Source organism: Triturus cristatus, chromosome 10, assembly GCF_964204655.1.
Source record: "Triturus cristatus chromosome 10, aTriCri1.1, whole genome shotgun sequence".
NCBI classification, from domain to species: domain Eukaryota; kingdom Metazoa; phylum Chordata; class Amphibia; order Caudata; family Salamandridae; genus Triturus; species Triturus cristatus.
In genome coordinates, this window is record NC_140593.1 from 1,242,270,944 (window position 1) to 1,242,291,521 (window position 20,578).

Genomic DNA, 20,578 nt, shown 5'->3' on the forward strand with positions numbered 1-20,578 from the left:
GGTGCATATTTAAAATATATGTATTTAGGATAAAACACACCCCTCTAGTCTCTTTATGAGACTGGAGTTCGAAGTACTTAGTTTACAAGTCAGCAATCATCAGTAATAGCACAAATACATGTTTGGGCCCTAGGGGTGTACCAAACCATATACCAAAGAAGTGGTATAAGAACCACGATTGAACTAGACACAAGGCCTAGAGCCTGTAGAATCGCTGGGACCCCAAGGAACTACCCAAGGTAGTGACACAGGGGACCCACGGGGACTGTATGCAGTGTGTGAACACAACCGTTATCTTCTATGGGCAATGTCGCGGTTGGAAATTTAAAGATTAGGGACACTTAGGATCGAGTCAGGACCAAACCCTTTTGGACTTAAGAAGTTCTAGCACCCACGAGAGCACCGGAGTACTCGAGTTACCTCACCCAGGGAAGCCGGGTGCATAGGTGTCTTTTGGTGTTGTGTCGCGTCGTCGATTTCAATGGAAGCCTGCAAAGAACTGCTGCTGCCATGAAGAGGAGAAGTGTCCGAAGAGATCCAAGCCTGGTTCTAAGATGGAAGCAACCTGAAAGCAGAGGGGACAGAGTCTGGGTCACTAGCCAGTGACCGAGGGCAGGATGGACCAATACCCACAGATGTCGGGTGCTTCAGGTGAGTTGATGGGTGTCTTGACTCTTCAGCCACGAGGTCCAGGAGGTGTCGACGAAGTCCACAAGCCGGATTCGAGCTCTCCCACGAAGTCTGTCAAGTGCTGCGGTGTCGGCGACCAGAATGGACCCAACAAGCCTTGGCAACAGCAAGTCACTGGAATTCAGAGAAAGGACTGCGGTGCAGACCAGCAAGATCTGAGGGACTCACCCAGCGAAGGTAAGTCAGGGCACGTCTGGAGCAACCAGGAAAGCCCAAGCAGAAGAGGAGTTGCCTTCGTGGGGACCTGCTAGCCAATGGGCTAGTGATCGCACTTGAAACGGGCCCACGGGTCACTCGTGGAGTGGAGGCCTGCAATCTTTGGAGCAGGAGGTGCTCAAGGCTGGGGCTACTCGGAGCCCAAAGCACAACTTCGAGGAAGCCCAGGAAGATGCAAAAGATCACATTGTCCAGGGATCACGGTTCCACGTCACTCACGAAGGCCACGGGCCTCAGCTTTGCTGTGGACTCAGGGTAGCCTCGGGGAAGTCTGGAAATCCACCTCTGGTGATGCAAAGACTTTGGCGTCCGGCGGGAGCTTCAGCGATGCAGACCGGTCAGTTGCTTCTTTGGTGCCTACCAAGCAGGGGAGTCACTCCTTGACCCCAAGGGAGATTTCTGAAGTCTTCTAATCAGGATAGAACATCGAAGGTCCAGGATGTACGTTGCAGAGTTTCGTCCAGGGTAATCTAAAGTCCTAGGGACTGGATTCCTATACTTATACTAAGTTTAGGGGATGGACTAACTCTAAGGCCCCACCTATGGGTGGGCTTGGAAAAAGGGGTGGTTACACCCATTTCCTTTGTCAGGTTTTGTGCCAGAGCAGGGGCAGGTAGTCCCTGCAACCGGTTTGAACTGGACTATGCACAGGGACAGCAAACGTGCCCCCAGTGCAGGACTTCAAAGCACCAGTGAGTGCTCCCGCCCAGCCCCAATACACATCTGCCTGTCTGGGGAGGCGGTTACACCTCCCTTCGACAGGAAACCTATTGTCCAGGCCTCCCCTGCCAGAGTTTCAGTCAGCAGCAGGACGCCAGACCCGTGTCTGTGGCAGAGGCATCCATTTTTTGATGCCAGGGCTCAGGAAAGTCCTGCCGGGTTTGACCAGTGTGAACATGTCTTTCCCTCTAGAAGGGTGGAATGCTACCCCCGCCGCCAGAACTGGTGAGGGGGTAGTATTCCAAAGCGTTTGACACCAAACACGACATATTTTGATGCAGCCATTCCAAAGTTAGCATTACCGCGAGGTTATAATGCACTTAAGAGTATATGGTATGGCTGTATCACAGAACAGCCATAAGGAAGTATTTCTGAAAGCTGCTGAGGGGCTCAGCTCATGCTTGGGCACCCTCTCACACAAAACCAAGCACTCTCCCTTCAGGATTGTCAAGGCCTGCCATAGAGGTGGTTTATAGGTTTATATGTGTCTGTATATATGTGTGGATATAGGTAGCCTATACCACTGTAAGGGGTGCAAGCACGCCTTTACCCAGGCTGCAGTAGCAGACCTGTGGTACCATTTTGGAGTGCTTCCCAGGGGTGGCATAATACATTCTTCAGCCCCAGGTAGGCCTCTGAGGTACCTATGCCCTAGGTACATAGTATACCATATACTAGGGGCTTATAAGGCACTCCAGAATCCAATTAGATATGTACCTAATGTACATGCAAACCATTTTAGAGAGGAAGCAGCTAGGCTGTGGGCTTGATTAGCAGGGCCATAGCCAGACTAAGGTCGAAAAACAGTGAAACACCAGCAAAAAGTGGGGGTACCCATGTGAAGCAGATCCTACTCTCCTACACCAAAAGGCTGTAGGGTATCGAATATCCCGAGCTCTGTATTGGAAATATGAGAAAATCCCAGTCACCACCGTCCCATCAGGGGACAAATTATCTATGCTGTCCTGGTATATATACTTTAGAACAGGATGGTCGCATACATTACGGCATGATAACCGGCAAGGGTGCTAGATTTTCGTGAATACACACTACTACTGAGGCCATATATTGCCTCTGAGGCCCTGACTTACCATAAAATACTTCTGAAAACTACCCACCAGCTGGTTATTGATGAGTCCTGACGAAGTTCCCTCCGAAATTGGGAACGAAACACGTTGGCTGTGTGCCAGTTTTTAATAATCAACGGAATAAAAGAAGTACTTTAGGAACAGATCTCTGCTTGCTTTATTGACTCCACGAGTGCACCTTCCATCCTTCTTGAAAATGTGGCTATTAGTGGCACCTCCGGACGGCGGGTGCAGGAAGTGATTGCACCATTTTTTATTTAATTTTACATATGGATTGAATGTGCTTGACCTTGGTCTGCTGTTTGTTCTTTCTCTGCTATCCCTGTAACCTTTGGTTGTTTCAGTGAATTTCTATTGTTTGTTTTATTATATTTCCTAACTATAACATCCCTGTAACCTTTGGTTATTTCAGTGAATTTCTAAGGTTTTTAAAAAAATCCTATTTCTTAATTATAACATCCCTGTAACCTTTGGTTGTTTCAGTGAATTTCTATGATTTGTTTTATTATATTTCCTAACTTTAACATCCCTGTAACCTTTATTATATATATGTATAGTGAAGTTATAGTTTGGTGTTCTAGTAATATAAATACTAACATTTAAAAAGCAAAAAACACTGAAATTCACCAGGTGTAGGTTACTGAGCTGTCTATAACTTGTGGCAATGCCATGCCCTGATTATGAGCTCACAAATTACATCACTCATGACATGCTCAATGACATCTCATATGACGTCATTGATTGCCTCACTGATCATATCACTGATGACATCATCCAAGCTCCTGCTTTTCAAATAGAAACAGTGGTAGTTCTGGAGACAATCTCGTTCTCTCTGCTGGCAACGGCCTCTGGCTATGCGTGGTGTAAAGTTGACTGTGTGGCGTAGAGTTGGTTTGCAACCAGGTCCTGCCCCCCACACCACATGTGCAGCCAACCCTGCACTGGTGCCCAACACCGTGCAGGCGGCCAACCTTCCAAGAACCCCACCCCACATTTCTTTTAACTTCATTGGCACCACAGCTCAAGCGTCACCTACGGTACCAGGAGACCGTGCAAGCTTCACTTATAGAATCTTTCACACATTTGTTTTTTCTTTGTGGTCTCAGGGCCCCCCCACCCAAAGATGTGCCAAGGGGTCAGGGTGCCACTACCGTGCCTCCTTATATGTGATCTTAATTTTAACCAAGCCCTCTAATGGCGACCACGGCACTTTTCTTGATGTCACAGCCAGCCTCTGAGACCAGTACCGTCCCTGCGAGACTCACATAAACCAGGGGAAAAGAAGCCGTCTCGGTCAATCAGATCTCTTTATTTTTTCATTATGGTACGGCAGGACTCCTGCGGGACTCCAGCAGGACTCCTGCAGGACTGCGGGACTCCTGCGGGACTGCGGGACTCCTGCGGGACTCCAGCGGGACTTCTGCGGGACTCCAGCGGGACTCCTGCGGGACTCCAGCAGGACTCCTGCGGGACTCCAGCAGGACTCCAGCGGGACTCCTGCGGGACTCCAGCGGGACTCCTGCGGGACTCTAGCAGGTCTCCTGCGGGACTCCAGCAGGACTCCTGCGGGACTGCGGGACTCCTGCGGGACTCCAGCAGGACTCCTGCGGGACTGCGGGACTCCTGTGGGACTCCAGCAGGACTCCTGCAGGATTCCAGCAGGACTCCTGCGGGACTCCAGCAGGACTCCTGCGGGACTGAGGGACTCCTGCGGGACTCCATCAGGACTCCTGTGGGACTCCAGAGGGACTCCAGCGGGACTCCAGCAGGACTCCTGCGGGACTCCTGCTGGACTCCTGCGGGACTCCTTGCGGGACTCCAGCAGGATTCCAGCAGGACTCCTGCGGGACTCCTGCTGGACTCCTGCGGGACTCCTTGCGGGACTCCAGCAGGATTCCAGCAGGACTCCTGCGGGACTCCTGCTGGACTCCTGCGGGACTCCTTGCGGGACTCCTTGCGGGACTGCAGCAGGATTCCAGCAGGACTCCTGTGGGACTCCTGCGGGACTCCTGCGGGACTCCTGTTCGGATATCACGATAGTTTAAACCCAGATTTCTCGAAAACAGCAGAACGGATTTACACCAAATAATGAAAGCGTGCTTTGGGATTAAAGTTCTGATGATCTGCCATGTTTGGTGTCATCCCATTCAGCCCTTTATTCTGTATCACTTCCCAAAATGTGATGTGGGCACTACCATGGGCAAACGTTGCTGTCGGGCCCCAGCCCCTACAAGGGGCCCCAACCCTTCGGAGGAGCCATATTCATCCCAAGCCCAGCCACCATGTGTGAGAAGTGGGAAACTGAGGGGCCCTAGACCCCATTCTGCAGGGGCCCCCATCATTGTACATTACCCAGTGCCTAGCTGGGGCCTCCTCCCCTCTGTACGCTGCCCCTCCCCCCATAGGGGCATGTCAGGTGCTACCAGGCGGGTACCCAGACTGGACATGGGTACAGCGCTGCATTGGGCCTTTCCAGGCGCTTTCTTGGGCGCTGCTGCGTCACTCCCTGTGAGTCGTGCCCACTGTGGTGACGCCATAGCCCGTGGGGCTCTGCCTCTGCACCCCTTCTTTCTGCCTCACTCGTCTCCGCCCTCCCCCATCTTCAGTCTGTCCCTCCTCCCTCCACCCGCGCTCTTCTCGCTCCCCCCGCCCCTCCCCTGGCTGGCACCTTCGCTCCCTCCCTCCCTCCCTCGCTCCTCACTCTTCCCTCCCTCCCCCTCCCTGCCTCCACCTCCCTCCTTCTCTTTCCTGAAGGCTCGGCTGGGCCTCGGTGGCCCATTGTCCTCCATTGCTCGCCCATCTGCTCGCCCTCCCCGCGGGGGGTCTGTGTCCGGGTCCCCGAGGGCCCCTGCAGGAGCTGGGGGGCTAGCTGAGCCCCTGGACCCGGCGGCGCTGGGGGCCTCTGGCGGCCTCGGGATGGAGAGGAACCGGTGGCGGTCCGGGGCCTGCTAGCCTCGGTGGGGGGTGCACCATGGGGGTCCGTGGACCCAGGGCCCGGCATCGGACCTAGAACCAGAACCAGTGCGGGAGGGGCCGGATCTCGAGCACCCACCGGGACAGAACATGTCTAGAACCGGGACAGCGCGGATGCAGAGCGCACCCAGACACGGGCATCGAGCGCACAGCTAGAACCGAACCTAGAAACGGGCAGAACCGGATCCAGACCGGACCTTGGACCGAGCATAGAACCGGGCCCGCAGAGGGGCCCAGGCCTGGCACCTTTCGCATGGGACAGTCCCCGGTGCCCCCGGGCGAGGTACAGGGCCCGCCGGTGCCCCGGAATGTGTCTGGTACCCAAGGGTGTCCAGGGTCCGCCACTGGCTCCTAGGATGTGACTGGCACCCTCGGCGGACCCTACTGCCGTAGGCTGGCATCTGGAACCCTAGGTGGGCCCCTGGTGCCCTAGGCTGGCACCTGGAACCCTAGGCGGGCCCCTGGTGCCGTAGACAGGCATCTGGAACCCTGGGCGGGGCCCTGGCTCGGAGCAGCCTCCCCGGTACCCGAAGATGCGCACTGGTACCCAGGGAAGGATGCTCGGTACCCACCCGATGGAGCGGGGAGGAGAGCCCGCCACACCCACACGGGAGGGCTGAGGTGGCCATGGCCCCCCAGGGACGCATCGGGGAACTCGGGGACCCCTGTCGCCCACTCCCCTGATCCACCCCCACCGCCCGTGCCAGGGCGAAACCACTCAAGACTCGCCGTATCCACGGCAACCAGAACAGGTGGCAGCGGGGCCTTGCTGTGGCATCCGAGGCCCGGGAAGAAGAGGAGCTGAGGAGGAGAAACAGAGGAGGCCGGAGAGAAACAGAGGGGGCCAAAAAGAAACAGAGGAGGTCGGAGAGAAACAGAGGAGGCCGGAGAGAGACCGGAGAGAAACAGAGGAGGCCAAGAAGAAACAGAGGAGGCCGGAGAGAAACAGAGGAGGCCAAGAAGAAACAGAGGAGGCCGGAGAGAAACAGAGGAGGCTGAGAAGAAACAGAGGAGGCCGAGAAGGAGAAGAGGAGGCCGGAGAGAAGCCTGGGAGGCCGAGGAGAAACAGAGGAGGAGAGGAGGAGGCCGGAAAGGAGCCTGGGAGGCCAAGAAGAAACAGAGGAGGCCGAGGAGGAGAAGAGGAGGCCGAGGAGAAACAGAGGAGGCCGAAGAGAAACAGAGGAGGCCGAGAGGAGCCTGGGAGACCGAGGAGAAACAGAGGAGGTCGGAGAGGAACAGAGGAGACGGAAGAGCAACAGGAAGCAGAGGAGGGCGGAGAGGAACAGAAGAGGCCGGAGAGAGACAGGGGAGGCGGCAGAGAAACAGAGGAGGCCGGGGAGGAAGAGAGCAGCAGACGACAAATAAGAGACAGAGGAGGCTGAAGAGGAGCAGAGCAGACACAAGAGGTAAGGAGAAGTATGGGGTGGGGGTTGGGGGGGCTACGGTATACAGCAGGTAGGTGGGGAGCATGGGGGAGGGGCAACAGACCTTCCGATGTGACTGCTACATTTTACAATAAACGCGCACCTCGCACAGGCTTCACTTCATCTAAACCAGTGCTTTAAGTGGCCCGGTCCTGTCCGGTACCCAGAACACGCACTTCTTTAATTTGAATGGGAGAGTGCCTGCACTTCTCAGCTCTGCTGCAATACATTTAACATGAACGTACCTGCACTGCTCAGCACTGCTGCAATACATTTAACAGGAGAGTACCTGCACTTCTCAGCACTTCTGCAATACACTTAATAGGAGAGTACCGGCACTTCTCAGCACTTCTGCAATACACTTAATAGGAGAGTACCTGCACTTCTCAGCATTGCTGTGATACATTTAATGGGAGAGTACCTGCACTTCTCAGCATTGCTGTGATACATTTAATGGGAGAGTACCTGCACTTCTCAGCATTGCTGTGATACATTTAATGGGAGAGTACCGGCACTTCTCAGCACTGCTGTGATACATTTAATGGGAGAGCACCGGCACTTCTCAGCACTTCTGCAGTACACTTAATAGGAGAGTACCGGCACTTCTCAGCACTGCTGTGATACATTTAATGGGAGAGTACCTGCACTTCTCAGCATTGCTGTGATACATTTAATGGGAGAGTACCGGCACTTCTCAGCACTGCTGTGATACATTTAATGGGAGAGCACCTGCACTTCTCAGCACTTCTGCAGTACACTTAATAGGAGAGTACCGGCACTTCTCAGCACTGCTGTGATACATTTAATGGGAGAGTACCTGCACTTCTCAGCATTGCTGTGATACATTTAATGGGAGAGCACCGGCACTTCTCAGCACTTCTGCAGTACACTTAATAGGAGAGTACCGGCACTTCTCAGCACTGCTGTGATACATTTAATGGGAGAGTACCTGCACTTCTCGGCACTGCTGTGATACATTTAATGGGAGAGCACCGGCACTTCTCAGCACTGCTGTGATACATTTAATGGGAGAGCACCGGCACTTCTCAGCACTTCTGCAGTACACTTAATAGGAGAGTACCGGCACTTCTCAGCATTGCTGTGATACATTTAATGGGAGAGTACCGGCACTTCTCAGCATTGCTGTGATACATTTAATGGGAGAGCACCGGCACTTCTCAGCACTGCTGTGATACATTTAATGGGAGAGCACCTGCACTTCTCAGGAACCTTCAGGTCCTGTAAACAGTGAGTACCTGCCCTTTTATATTTGCACTCAAAGCACTGACCAAAACCACAGGGTCAGAGCAGTTTCGGGGCCACCCATTAACTCGATATTAGCGCTTCGGTTCCCACCCTGTGGTAGCTAGGCGCTGCAGGAATGGTGAATAGAGTGAGAAAAGCGCAGCACAGTGACCCTTCTTACAGAGGTTTCTCCTCTGAGCCCCCCCCCCACCCCCCGCCGAAATGTTAGAAACGTTGGGAGAACGTGAGGCACGTGAGCAACTTTCCCAAAATACAAGGATTTGTAGAAATCTCTTTTAGAGACAGCTGTGATGGAAGCTCTCTGTTGGAGGGAGGACCACGGGGAGTCAGGGGGACCACCCCGGGGCACCTTCCTACCGCAAGGTTATAGCCGAGCGCCGCTGAGAAGCCTCCTAGGAGAGGTCTTCTCCTATGATCGTACTAGGCCCAGTAACACCACCACACTGGACTCCGTATCAGTTGCTTATCTAGGTACTTTATCAATAGTAGCACATTCAAAATATTTACAGGGGGGTCGAGAGATCCAGAAAGAGTCTCAATGTCTTTGTAGGGACAGGGTAGCGGGACAGTCTTACTACCAGCCTGGTACGGGGAAGCTCTGCGCCAGACCTTGCGTTAGGCCGAAGGTGGCTCTGGGGACCGGAGCGGCAGGTGCTGGTCTCAAAGCAGCTCGGACGTGGAGAGCCGCGACGGTGTCTGCAGGGCTCGGGTGGTAGTTCCGCTTGGGTCGAGCCGCAACCCAGTCAGCAGGGCTCCAGTGGTAGGTCCGCTTCGGTCGAGCCGCGACGAGGTCAGCCGGGCTCTGATGGCAAGTTCAACAAGGTCGGGCCGCAACAGCGTCAGCAGGGCCCCAAAGGTTCGTGAAGGTCTTTAAGCACGATGGAGCCGCGACGTAGTCAGCAGGGCTCAGAGCGTGGTTCCAGGATGAGTCTTTCTCCGTAGGGTCAGCCGCGATCTGATCAGCAGGGCTCTTGACTCCGGGATACAACTGCTGTCCTGTTGCAGGGTCGCCCCAGATATAGGTCTGGAGCCCTTTGATGTCCGGACCCTTGCGCCCGGGGGGGGTGGAGAGGCCGGGTCGGGAGCGGCCAGATGCTCAGCAGGAGTGGCGCCAGGCCCAGGAGAGCTGTGGGGCGATCGCACCTAGGTGTGGGAGGACGGTTGGGGGTCCCATCGATACCGCCCTCCGCCGGGAGTGGGGAAGTGTTCACGTGGTACCCCCTGGCCAGTTGTTGGTGCCTTGATGTCGGGGCTTGCTGGGGCCGAGACCGGGTTGAGCGGGGTCACGTAGGCTGGTGCGCAGAGTCACGTACAATCCAAAATGGAGGAGCCCCGAGGTGCAGGGGACCTCGTGCGGCTTAGCGAGGGGGAACAGGACCACGCCACGAGTCCGGCTCCAACAAGTGTCCCCCCCAGCTGAAAGGCCGGCTTCCGGGATGCTTCGTCCCCCATCTGCCGGGGTCATGGTCGGCGGCAGGTTTTCGTCCCGGGCCGAGGTCCCTTCGCCTTGGGGTGGAGTGGCCTCGGATTCTGCCCAGGCTTTCAGGGCTTTCTGCATTTCTTCCTTGGTGCCCAATCCTGTGGTTGGGATCCCTTTGTCCTTGCAGAATTGTTTCAATTCTTTGTGGGTGTATTCTTCCAACCTTTCTTGCTGGAAGGTTGCGGCCACGGTTGTTTCTTGGCTGCTCATGGTTCTCTTTCTTTTTCCGTCTGGTTAGGCAGCGGGTGCGTTACTTGCCTGTACGATTGCGTCTGGCTCGGATCCCGTCGCTGGCCACCAAATGTTGGAGGGAGGACCACCGGGGAGTCAGGGGGCCCACCCCGGGGCACCTTCCTACCGCAAAGTTATAGCCGAGCGCCGCTGAGAAGCCTCCTAGGAGAGGTCTTCTCCTATGATCGTACTAGGCCCAGTAACACCACCACACAGGACCCGTATCAGTTGCTTATCTAGGTACTTTATCAATAGTAGCACATTCGAAATATTTACAGGGGGATCGAGAGATCCAGAAAGAGTCTCAATGTCTTTGTAGGGACAGGGTAGCGGGACAGTCTTAGTACCAGCCTGGTACGGGGAAGCTCTGCGCCAGACCTTGCGTTAGGCCGAAGGTGGCTCCGGGGATCGGAGCGGCAGGTGCTGGTCTCAAAGCAGCTCGGACGTGGAGAGCCGCGACGGTGTCTGCAGGGCTCGGGTGGTAGTTCCGCTTCGGTCGAGCCGCGACACAGTCAGCAGGGCTCCGGTGGTAGGTCCGCTTCGGTCGAGCCGCGACGAGGTCAGCTGGGCTCTGATGGCAAGTTCAACAAGGTCGGGCCGCGACAGCGTCAGCAGGGCCCCAAAGGTTCGTGAAGGTCTTTAAGCACGGTGGAGCCGCGACGTAGTCAGCAGGGCTCAGAGCGTGGTTCCAGGATGAGTCTTTCTCCGTAGGGTCAGCCGCGATCCGATCAGTAGGGCTCTTGACTCCGGGATACAACTGCTGTCCTGTTGCAGGGTCGCCCCAGATATAGGTCTGGAGCCCTTTGATGTCCGGACCCTTGCGCCCGGGGGGGCGGAGAGGCCGGGTCGGGAGCGGCCAGACACTCAGCAGGAGAGGCGCCAGGCCCAGGAGAGCTGTGGGGCGATCGCACCTAGGTGTGGGAGGACGGTTGGGGGTCCCATCGATACTGCCCTCCGCCGGGAGTGGGGAAGTGTTCACGTGGTACCCCCTGGCCAGTTGTTGGTGCCTTGATGTCGGGGCTTGCTGGGGCCGAGGCCGGGTTGAGTGGGGTCACGTAGGCTGGTGCGCAGAGTCACGTACAATCCAAAATGGAGGAGCCCCGAGGTGCAGGGGACCTCGTGCGGCTTGGCGAGGGGGAACAGGACCACGCCACGAGGCTGGCTCCAACACTCTCCATCAGTGTGCCACTGTGCCCAGCAGTGCCCTCCTAATATAGCAGCACGTACACCTCCTTGCCCAGGAGAACACAGTGCAGCAAATGGGCACTCCGGATGCACAGCAGACATATGTGTTTGTCACAGGAGAAACGGTCCACAAGGCATTGTAGCCAGTGCCCGTCATACATTTGGTGCCCGTTCTAAGTACTCTGCAGGGGCTCTAATGCCCACGTAGGTGTTGGTGGCAGTAAACAGTCTCTACACATGTCTTTGCCCAAAATAATGCACTGTCTGACTGCCCTGAGCCAGGCTGCTGCTCTCATATGCCAGTGTTACCCAACCATGTCAGGGTGTTGCCAGCAACAACACGGTGATGTTCACTCTGCCAGCGATTGGCCAGGGAGCCATGGTGCTCCTCACTGTGCCTGTACATAGCCAGTATGCCAGGTTGCTGCTCACTGTGCCAGTGTGTGGCCAGTATGCCACATTGCTGCTCACTGTGCCAGTTTGCGGCCAGTATGCCACATTGCTGCTCACTGTGCCAGTTTGTGGCCAGTATGCCAGGTTGCTGCTCACTGTGCCAGTTTGTGGCCAGTATGCCAGGTTGCTGCTCACTGTGCCAGTTTGTGACCAGTATGACAGGTTGCTGCTCACTGTGCCAGTTTGTGGCCAGTATGCCAGGTTGCTGCTCACTGTGCCAGTTTGTGGCCAGTATGCCAGGTTGCTGCTCACTGTGCCAGTTTGTGACCAGTATGACAGGTTGCTGCTCACTGTTCAAGCATGCAACCAGTGTGCCAGGTTCCTGCTCACTGTGCCAGTGTGTAGCAAGTATTCCAGGTTGCTGCTCACTGTTCAAGCATGCGGCCAGTGTGCCAGGTTCCTGCTCACTGTGCCAGTGTGTGGCCAGTATTCCAGGTTGCTGCTCCCTGTGCCAGTGTGTGACCAGAATGCCAGGTTGCTGCTCACAGTTCCAGCATGCGGCCAGTGTGCTAGGGTGCTGTTCCCTGTGCCAGTGTATGGCCAGTATGCCAGGGTGCTGTACATTGTACCAGCGTGGAACCGGTATGCCAGGTTGCTGCTCACTGTGCCAATGTGTGGCCAGTGTGCCAGGTTGCTGCTTTATGTGCCAGTGTGTGGCCGGTATGCCAGGTTGCTGCTCACTGTGCCAATGTGTTACCAGTGTGCCAGGTTTCTGCTCAATGTGCCAGTGTGTGGCCAGTATGCCAGGGTGCTGCTCCCTGTGCCAGTGTGTGGCTGGTATGCCAGGAGTTTACTTCTCACTGTGCTAGTGTGTGGCCGGTGTGCCAGGTTGCTGCTCACTGTGCCAATGTGTTACCAGTGTGCCAGGTTGCTGCTCACTGTGTCAGTGTGTGGCCAGTATGCCAGGGTGCTGCTTCCTGTGCCAGTGTGTGGCCAGTATGCCAGGTTGCTGCTCACTGTGCCTGTATGTGAGCAGTGTGTCAGGTCGTTGCTCACTATGCCAGTGTGTGGCCGTGTGCCAGGTTGCTGCTTACTATGCCAGTGTGCGACCAGTGTGCCATGTTGCTGCTCACTATGCCTAGCGTGTGGCCAGTGTGCAAGGTTGCTGCCCACTGAGCCAGTGTGTGGCTGGTATGCCAGGTTGCTGCTCACTATGCCAGTGTGTGGCCAGTATGCCAGGTTGCTGCTCATTGTGCCAGTGTGTAACGAGTGTGCCAGGGTGCTCTTCACTGTGCCAGTGTGTGGCCAGTGTGCCAGATTGCTGCTCACTGTGCCAGCGTGTAGCTGGTGTTCCAGGTTTCTGCTCTCTGTGCCAGTATTTGGCTGGTAAACCAGGTTGCTGCTCACTGATATTCCAGGTTGCTGCTCACTGTGCCAGTGTGTGGTCAGTATTCCAGGTTGCTGCTCAGTGTGCCAGTGTGTGGCCAGTATGCTAGGTTGCTCCTCACTATGCCAGTGTGTGACCAGTTTGACAGGTTGCTGCTCACTGTGCCAATGTGTCACCAGTGGTCCAGGTTGCTTCTCACTGTGCAAGTGTGTGGTCAGTATTCCAGGTTGCTGCTCAGTGTGCCAGTGTGTGGCCAGTATGCCAGGTTGCTGCTCACTGTGCCTGCATGTGACCGGTGAGTCAGATTGCTGCTCACTGTGCCAGTGTGTAGCTGGTATGCCAGGTTGCTGCTCACTATGCCACTGTGTGGCCAGTATGCCAGGTTGCTGTTCATTGTGCCAGTGTGTGACGAGTGTGCCAGGGTGCTGCTTACTATGGAAGCATGTGGCCAGTGTGCAAGGTTGCTGCTCACTGCGCCAGTGTGTGGCCGGTATGCCAGGTTGCTGCTCACTATGCCAGTGTGTGGCCAGTATGCCAGGTTGCTGTTCATTGTGCCATTGTGTGACGAGTGTGCCAGGGTGCTGCTCACTGTGCCAGTGTGTGGCCAGTGTGCCAGATTGCTGCTCACTGTGCCAGTGTGTAGCTGGTGTTCCAGGTTTCTGCTCTCTGTGCCAGTATTTGGCCGGTAAGCCAGGTTGCTGCTCACTGTGCCAGTGTGTGTGACTGATATTCCAGGTTGCTGCTCACTGTGCCAGTGTGTGGTCAGTATTCCAGGATGCTGCTCAGTGTGCCAGTGTGTGGCCAGTATGCCAGGTTGCTGCTCACTATGCCAGTGTGTGACCAGTTTGTCAGGTTGCTGCTCACTGTGCCAATGTGCCACCAGTGGGCCAGGTTGCTTCTCACTGTGCTAGTGTGTGGTCAGTATTCCAGGTTGCTGCTCATTGTGCCATTGTGTGACGAGTGTGCCAGGTTGCTGCTCACTGTGCCAGTGTGTGGCCAGTGTGCCAGATTGCTGCTCACTGTGCCAGTGTGTAGCTGGTGTGCCAGGTTTCTGCTCTCTGTGCCAGTATTTGGCCGGTAAGCCAGGTTGCTGCTCACTGTGCCAGTGTGTGTGACTGATATTCCAGATTGCTGCTCACTGTGCCAGTGTGTGGCCAATGTGCCAGGTTACTGCTCACTGTGCCAACATGAAGCCAATGTGTTAGTTGCTGTTCCCTGTGCGGCCAGGGTGCTGCTCCTTGTGCCAGTGCGTTGCTGATATGCCAGGTTGCTGCGTACTGTGCCAGTGTGTGGCCAGTAGGCTAGGTTGCTGCTAACTGTGCCAGTGTGTGACCAGTGTTCAAGGTGGCTGTTTACTGTGCCAGTGTGTGGCCAGTGAGCCAGATTGCTGCTCACTGTGCCAGCGTGGGGCCAGTATTCTAGGTTGCTGGTCACTGTGCCAGTGTACTAGGTTCCTGCGATGCATGCCATGGATCCTTCTCGGCTATTGTTCAGTATATCCGAGCGATCTGCTCAATATAGCAGGACATTTTTTTACTTATATTGTAGCCAGTTTTAAAGTTCTTGCTTGCGTGCAGGATGGTTTACTGACAGAGATGGTTACCAGTCTGGAGTCAGTGAGAGCCTCTATAAGTTCATTTAAGGGGTAGGTGGGTATGTGTCTAGTTTAGTGCTTCAGCTTGCTTCGTTTTATGAACCATACCGGCTGGCTTGAATCATTTCCCTTCCTCACCAGTCAAACGATAAAGACTCAGGTGAAGTGTTCTGATCTGCTAGTCCCATACACTAGCCAGGCCATGGCATAAAGGGCTGGATTCTGGACATGTCCATAAGTACAGAGTTGTAGTAGTCCATCCTTGAAATGAATAGTGATTGAACTACTGATTAAATGAGAAATTTTATTACAGGTGGGAGTCTGACTTGGCGTTAGGTTCCTCTGTGTTTCTGGAGGTGTGTAAATGCTGCTTTTTCTCAGTGTACCAGAGAGGCTGCTCAATATGTCTTAGTGCGGCTAATGCTTAGCAAGCCAAAGTGGATGCTCAATATATCGAGTGCTAGAACTCGGCAAGAGCAGCTGATGAGTACGTCAAGTGCTAGTGCTCAGTAAGCCAGAGCGGTTGCTCAATATGTCAGCGTGCTACTGCTCACTAAGCTAGAGCGGCTGCTCAATATGTCGAGTGCCAGTGCTCAGTAAGCCAAACCAGATGCTCGAAATGTTTTTTTACATAGTTTTATATAGCGCAAACTTGACCCGAATAGGGTATCAGAGCGCTTTACATAGCACCAGTTGCTTTACATGAGTACACAATCATTTTTGTTAGGCGCAGGGAGATTAAGTGATTTGCCCAGAATCACAGGATGTTTAGTGTCATTGCCAAGACTCGAACCCAGTTCCCCAGATTCGAGGTTGACCGCCCTAGCCATTAGGCCAACTCCTCTCCCCTATGTTGAGTGCTAGTGCTCAGTAAACCAGAGTGGCAGCTCAATAGGCCCAAGTGGTAGTGCTCAGTATGCCAGAGTGGCTGCTCAAAATGTCAAGTGATAGGGCTCGGTACGCCAGAATGGCAGCTCAATATTTTGAGTGCTAGTACTCGGTTAGCAAGAGCGGCTGCTTTATATGTCAAGTGCTATTGCTCAGTAAGCCAGGATCTACTCAATATGTTTGAGTGCTGGTGTGAAGTATGCCAGAGCAGTTGCTAAATATGTTGAGTGCTAGTGCTCTGTAAGCCAGAGTACCCTCAATATGTACTAGTACCAGCGCTCAGTACACCAGAGTGGCTGCTCAGTATGTCAATGGCTAGTGCTCAGTAAGCCAGAGCGGTGGCTCAATATGTTGAGTGCTAGTGCTCAGTAAGGCAGAGAAGATCCTTGATATGTCGAGTGCTAGTGCTCAGTAAACTAGAGCGGCTGCTTAATATGTTGAGTACAAGTGCTCAGTAAGCCAGAGGGGCTGCTCAATATGTTGTGTGCTATTGCTCACTAAGCTAAAGCGGTGGCTCATTATGTTGAGTGCTAATGCTCAGTAAGCCAGAGAAGAGGCTGAATATGTCCAAGTACTAGTACTCAGTTAGCCAGAATGGCTGCTAAATATGTTGAGTGCCAGTGCTCAGTAAGCCAGAGCAGATGCTCGATATCTCGAGTGCTAGTGCTCAGCAAGCTAGAGATGATGCTCAATATGTACAAGTGCTGGAGCTCAGTAAGCCAGAGCACCTGCTCAAAATGTCGAGCGCTAGTGCTCAGTAAGCCAGAGTGGCAGCTCAATATGTTGAGTGCTAGTGCTCAGTTAGCACGAGCAGCTGCTCAATACTTCCAGTGCTAGTGCTCAGTAAGCCAGAGCAGATGCTCAATATGTCGAGTGCTAGTGCTCACTAAGCTAGAGCGGTGGCTCATTATGTCCAAGTACTAGTGCTCAGTAAGCCAGAGTGGCGCCTTAACATGTTGAGTGCTAGTGCTCAGTCATCAAGAGCAGCTGCTCAATTTGTCGAGCGCTAGTGCTCAGCAAGCTAGAATGGCGGCTCAATATGTTGAGTGCTAATGCTCAGTTATCAAGAGCAGCTGCTCAATTTATTGAGCGCTAGTACTCAGTAAGCCAAAGTGGCGGCTCAATATGTTGAGTGCTAGTGCTCAGTTATCAAGAGCAGCTGCTCAATTTGTCGAGCGATAGTGCTCAGTAAGCCAGAGTAGAAGCTGGATATGTCGAGTACTAGTGCTCAGTAAGCCAGAGCACATGCTCGATATGTTGAGTGCTAGGGTTGTGAGCAAATCTAGCCACCATATCAAATCTGGTAGGTGTAAAAAGGATACAAACAACTAACTGATTGCTACATCAGTTGTGGTGGACTGGTGTTCAGCGTCATCCCCATCTTGTGGGGGAAGCTAGTGGCAACTCATCCTCGGCGCACACACTCGAGGTGGTTTCCAAAACTTCCGTTGGAGATCCTGGAAACTGTAAGTGCAGTCGGGACGGGGTTTCATACGTTGAGTGCTAGTCGTCAGTAAGTGAGAGCGGATGTTCAATATGTCAACTGCTGGTGCTCAGTAAGCCAGAGAGTTTGCTCAATATGTCCGAGTGCTACTGCTCACTAAGCTAGAGCGGTGGCTCAATATTTTGAATGCTACTGCTCAGTAAGCCAGAGCGGCTGCTCAGCGTGTGGGGTGGTAGTGCTCAGAAAGCCAGATCATCGGCTCAGTATGTCAAAGCACTAGTGCTCAGTAAGCCAGAGCAGCTGCTCAAACAAAATGAGTGCTAGTGCTCAGTAAGCCAGAGTGGCTGCCCCATATGTTGAGTGCTAGTGCTCAGTAAGCCAGAGCAGATGCTGAATATGTTGAGTGATAGTGCTTAGCAAGCAACAGCAGCTGCTCAATATGTCGTGTGCTGGTGTTCAATAAGTCAGAGCGGCAGCTCAATATGTTGAGTACTAGTGCTGACTAAGCCAGAGGGCAACTCAATATGTTTCCAAGTACTAGTGCTCAGTAAGCCACACCAGCTGCTCAAAATGTCGAGTGGTAGTGCTCAGTAAGCCAGAGCGGCGGCTCAATATGTCCAAGTACTAGTGCTCAGTAAACCACGCCGGCTGCTCAAAATGTCAAGTGCTAGTGCTCAGTAAGCCAGAGCAGCTGCTCAATATGTCGAGTGCTAGTGCTCAGTAAGCCAGAGGGCTCCTCAATTTGTACGAGTACTCAGTACACAAGTCCTGCTGCTCAATATGTCAATGGATGGTGCTCAGTAAGCCAGAGCGGTTTCTCAAAATTTCGAGTACTAGTGCTCAGTAAGCCAGAGCAGCTGCTTAATATGTCGAGTGCTAGTGCTCATTAAGCTAGAGCGGCTGTTTAATATGTCGAGTGCTACTGCACAGTAAGCTAGAGATGCTGCTCAATATGTGCGAGTGATAGTGCTTAGTAAGCTACAGCGACTGTTTAATATGTCGAGTGCTAGTGCACAGTAAGCTAGAGATGCTGCTCAATATGTCAAGTGACCGAACTCAGTAAGCCAGAGCAGGTGCTTGATATGTCAAGTGCTAGTGCTCAGTAAGCCACAGCAGCTGCTCAAAACGTCGAGTGCTAGTGCTCAGTAAGCCAGAGTGGCGGCTCAATATGTGGAGTGGTGGTGCTTAGTCTGCCAGAGCAGCTGCTAAGTATGTCGAGTGCTAGTGCTCATTAAGTCGGAAGGCAACTCAATATATACAAGAACCAGTGCTCAGTACACCAGAGATGCTGCTCAATATGTCAATGGCTAGTGCTTGGTATGCCAGAATGAGAGCTCAATATGTTGAGTGCTTTTACTCAGCTAGAGAGGCTGCTCAATATGTCTGAGTGCTATTGTGCAGTATGCCAGAGCAGCTGCTCAAAATGTTGAGTGCTGAGTAGTGCTCAGTAAGGCAGCGCGGCGGCTTAATGGGTCCAAGGGGTAGTGCTCAGTAAGTCAGAGCAGCTGCTCAATATGCTGATTAATGGTGCTCAGTAAGTCAGAGCCACTGATCAATATGTCAGAGTGCTAGTGCTTAGTAAGCCAGAGTGCTGCTCAGTATCTAAAGGTGCTTTTTAGCATGCTGGAGGAGTACTCAACATTCAAGCATGCTGCTGAGTGTGCCAGGCTGCTGTTCAGTATGTTAGGCTGAGTGTGAGCAGGGTAGGGAGGTGTTCAAAATGCCACTGCGCTGCTGGGTATGCCACTTCTATTTTGCAGTAGCCAGGGTTGCTGCTTCTTATGCTAGCCAGTCCGCTCTCAATGCTGGGTATGCTGTTCAGTAGGCCGGGGAGCTGCTACCTTAGTCAGGCACTTGGCCACTGGTTAGTGTGTTGCTTAATATGCCAGGGAGTGCAAAGTATATCAAGATACTTCTCAATAGGTCAGAGGCTCTCAAGATGCGCGAGGAAGTTAAACTCGCTGCTCCTGACAGCCTGAACTTGGTCAGAACCTGCCTAATTATTTTTGCTCTAAACTTGTCTAATTTTGCTTCTATTTGGGTGCTCATCGATTTGCTTTCTAACTAGTTTTATAAATTGCACTTACTTCACACATTGCCGGTCCCTGGTCCACCGCGGGTTTAACCCGATTGATGTGGAGGGATTTAGGCTACTTCTGGTCGCGAGGAGGTTGGCGTTCTAACGGCCCCTACCTCCCGCGATAAAACTGGATGCCCTGCAGAACGCGCATATTGAATGTTCTCAAAACATATTGTCCATTATACTTTCATGAACGTACAAACAAATGTATATAACATATACAGATTTATGACAACATGTGTACACGTGCCCAATGCATTTCGGAACCTGTCGGTTCCTTCGTCAGGGGCCAATCTGAAACATAAACGAACATATACAAAAGTGATTATGTGATGGGAGGCTGAAACTCGTAATACTGTTATAATGCTGGTACAAATGATTTCTGTTACCTGTGTTAATGTTCTATGGGGTGCACGCTATGGAAACCAAAAGAAACAGGCAAGAATGAGCGTTACAATGTGGAGGTTTAGAAAATGTCTGGTGTGGCGAAAGATGAGATAACACGCTTACCTGGTAATCGGTAAAACGCTCTCTGTGTGAAAAAATGAAGAATGTGGCACTCTGGTTAACAATGTAACATGCTGCTGAAAAATACACGGGGTGTGCTGAACAAGACGCGAAAAGTGTGCTTACTGTTAATTCTTGCCTCAATGTAGAGAGGTTCAAATGTTCTGTAAGGTGAAAGCGGAGAGAAAAAAAAAGCGATGAATAAACAATGAAAACTGCAAGTGTGGCATGACTAGCTCCGACTCTGGTTAAAGAGCTACCAGATGTACCTTACCTATAAGCAAGAAAATCGTAGAGTTGTACCCAGTGCACCGACAAAGCAAAGCGAATGCAGTGAGCCGAGAATCGTTCATTAAAAGTGAGTAAGGACCCGGAAATGAAGGCAAAGAAAAACATAGAAAAGGGACTGTAACTGGAGTAGCGAAAAGCGAAACTCTGTGCGCCATCTTGGAACCGCCCATAATGCAATTGAAAGATGCTAGAAACCGATGTAGTATAATGCAATGTATAGGAAGAATAAAGTAACCTGGATCAAAATAAACAGAACCGGTATAAAGTAATAAGTCTGAGAGCAAGCATCTCGATCCACTGGATGAGGCTACTAAAGGCCCTTGCTGCAGTTTTATTTTTTTTTATTATTTTTTTTTTTTTTTAAAACCTTTATTCGTATAATTCAGATACACAGCTATTCAGCCGACAACCCGGAGGTTCGGCAGCTCCTCAATCGACACGTGCAGTCATCTACAGCTCTCATACAGGATAAAAACAAAGGTTCCAATTTTTAAAAATGAACACAACAAGCAAGGCAATATACATCATAAGTTCGCGTCCGCTCCCAGCGAGGGGGCGGCCCCATTTCCAACATCAGTTCAAGCCACCGATTGAGAGGAGGAGGGAGAAGCAGGGGCGTTAACATTCTAGCAGAGGTGCATCAGAGATACCCAAGTCGGATGCGAGGCTAGGGGGAAAGTTGCTCCTCTAGTGGTTCAGTGGCAGGAGGCAAACATATGTA

At 52.8% G+C, this 20,578-nt stretch overlaps 1 protein-coding gene and 1 long non-coding RNA gene across 2 annotated transcripts in view; one reads left to right on the plus strand and one right to left on the minus strand.

The window, feature by feature from the left end:
* LOC146797183 (uncharacterized) overlaps positions 1-19,923 on the minus strand; it is a 73,569-nt gene extending 53,646 nt beyond the window's left edge. The window contains exons 1-3 of the long non-coding RNA XR_014969694.1: positions 19,841-19,923; positions 19,570-19,730; positions 19,449-19,475 (exon numbers count right to left, since the gene is read on the minus strand). This is a non-coding gene — a long non-coding RNA (uncharacterized LOC146797183). The remainder of the gene's footprint in view (positions 1-19,448; positions 19,476-19,569; positions 19,731-19,840) is intronic.
* The window catches only part of GPR173 (G protein-coupled receptor 173), a 60,533-nt gene continuing 45,375 nt past the window's right edge, over positions 5,421-20,578 (plus strand). The window contains exon 1 of the mRNA XM_085629896.1: positions 5,421-7,093. The gene's annotated coding sequence lies outside the window, so the exon portion shown is untranslated. The remainder of the gene's footprint in view (positions 7,094-20,578) is intronic.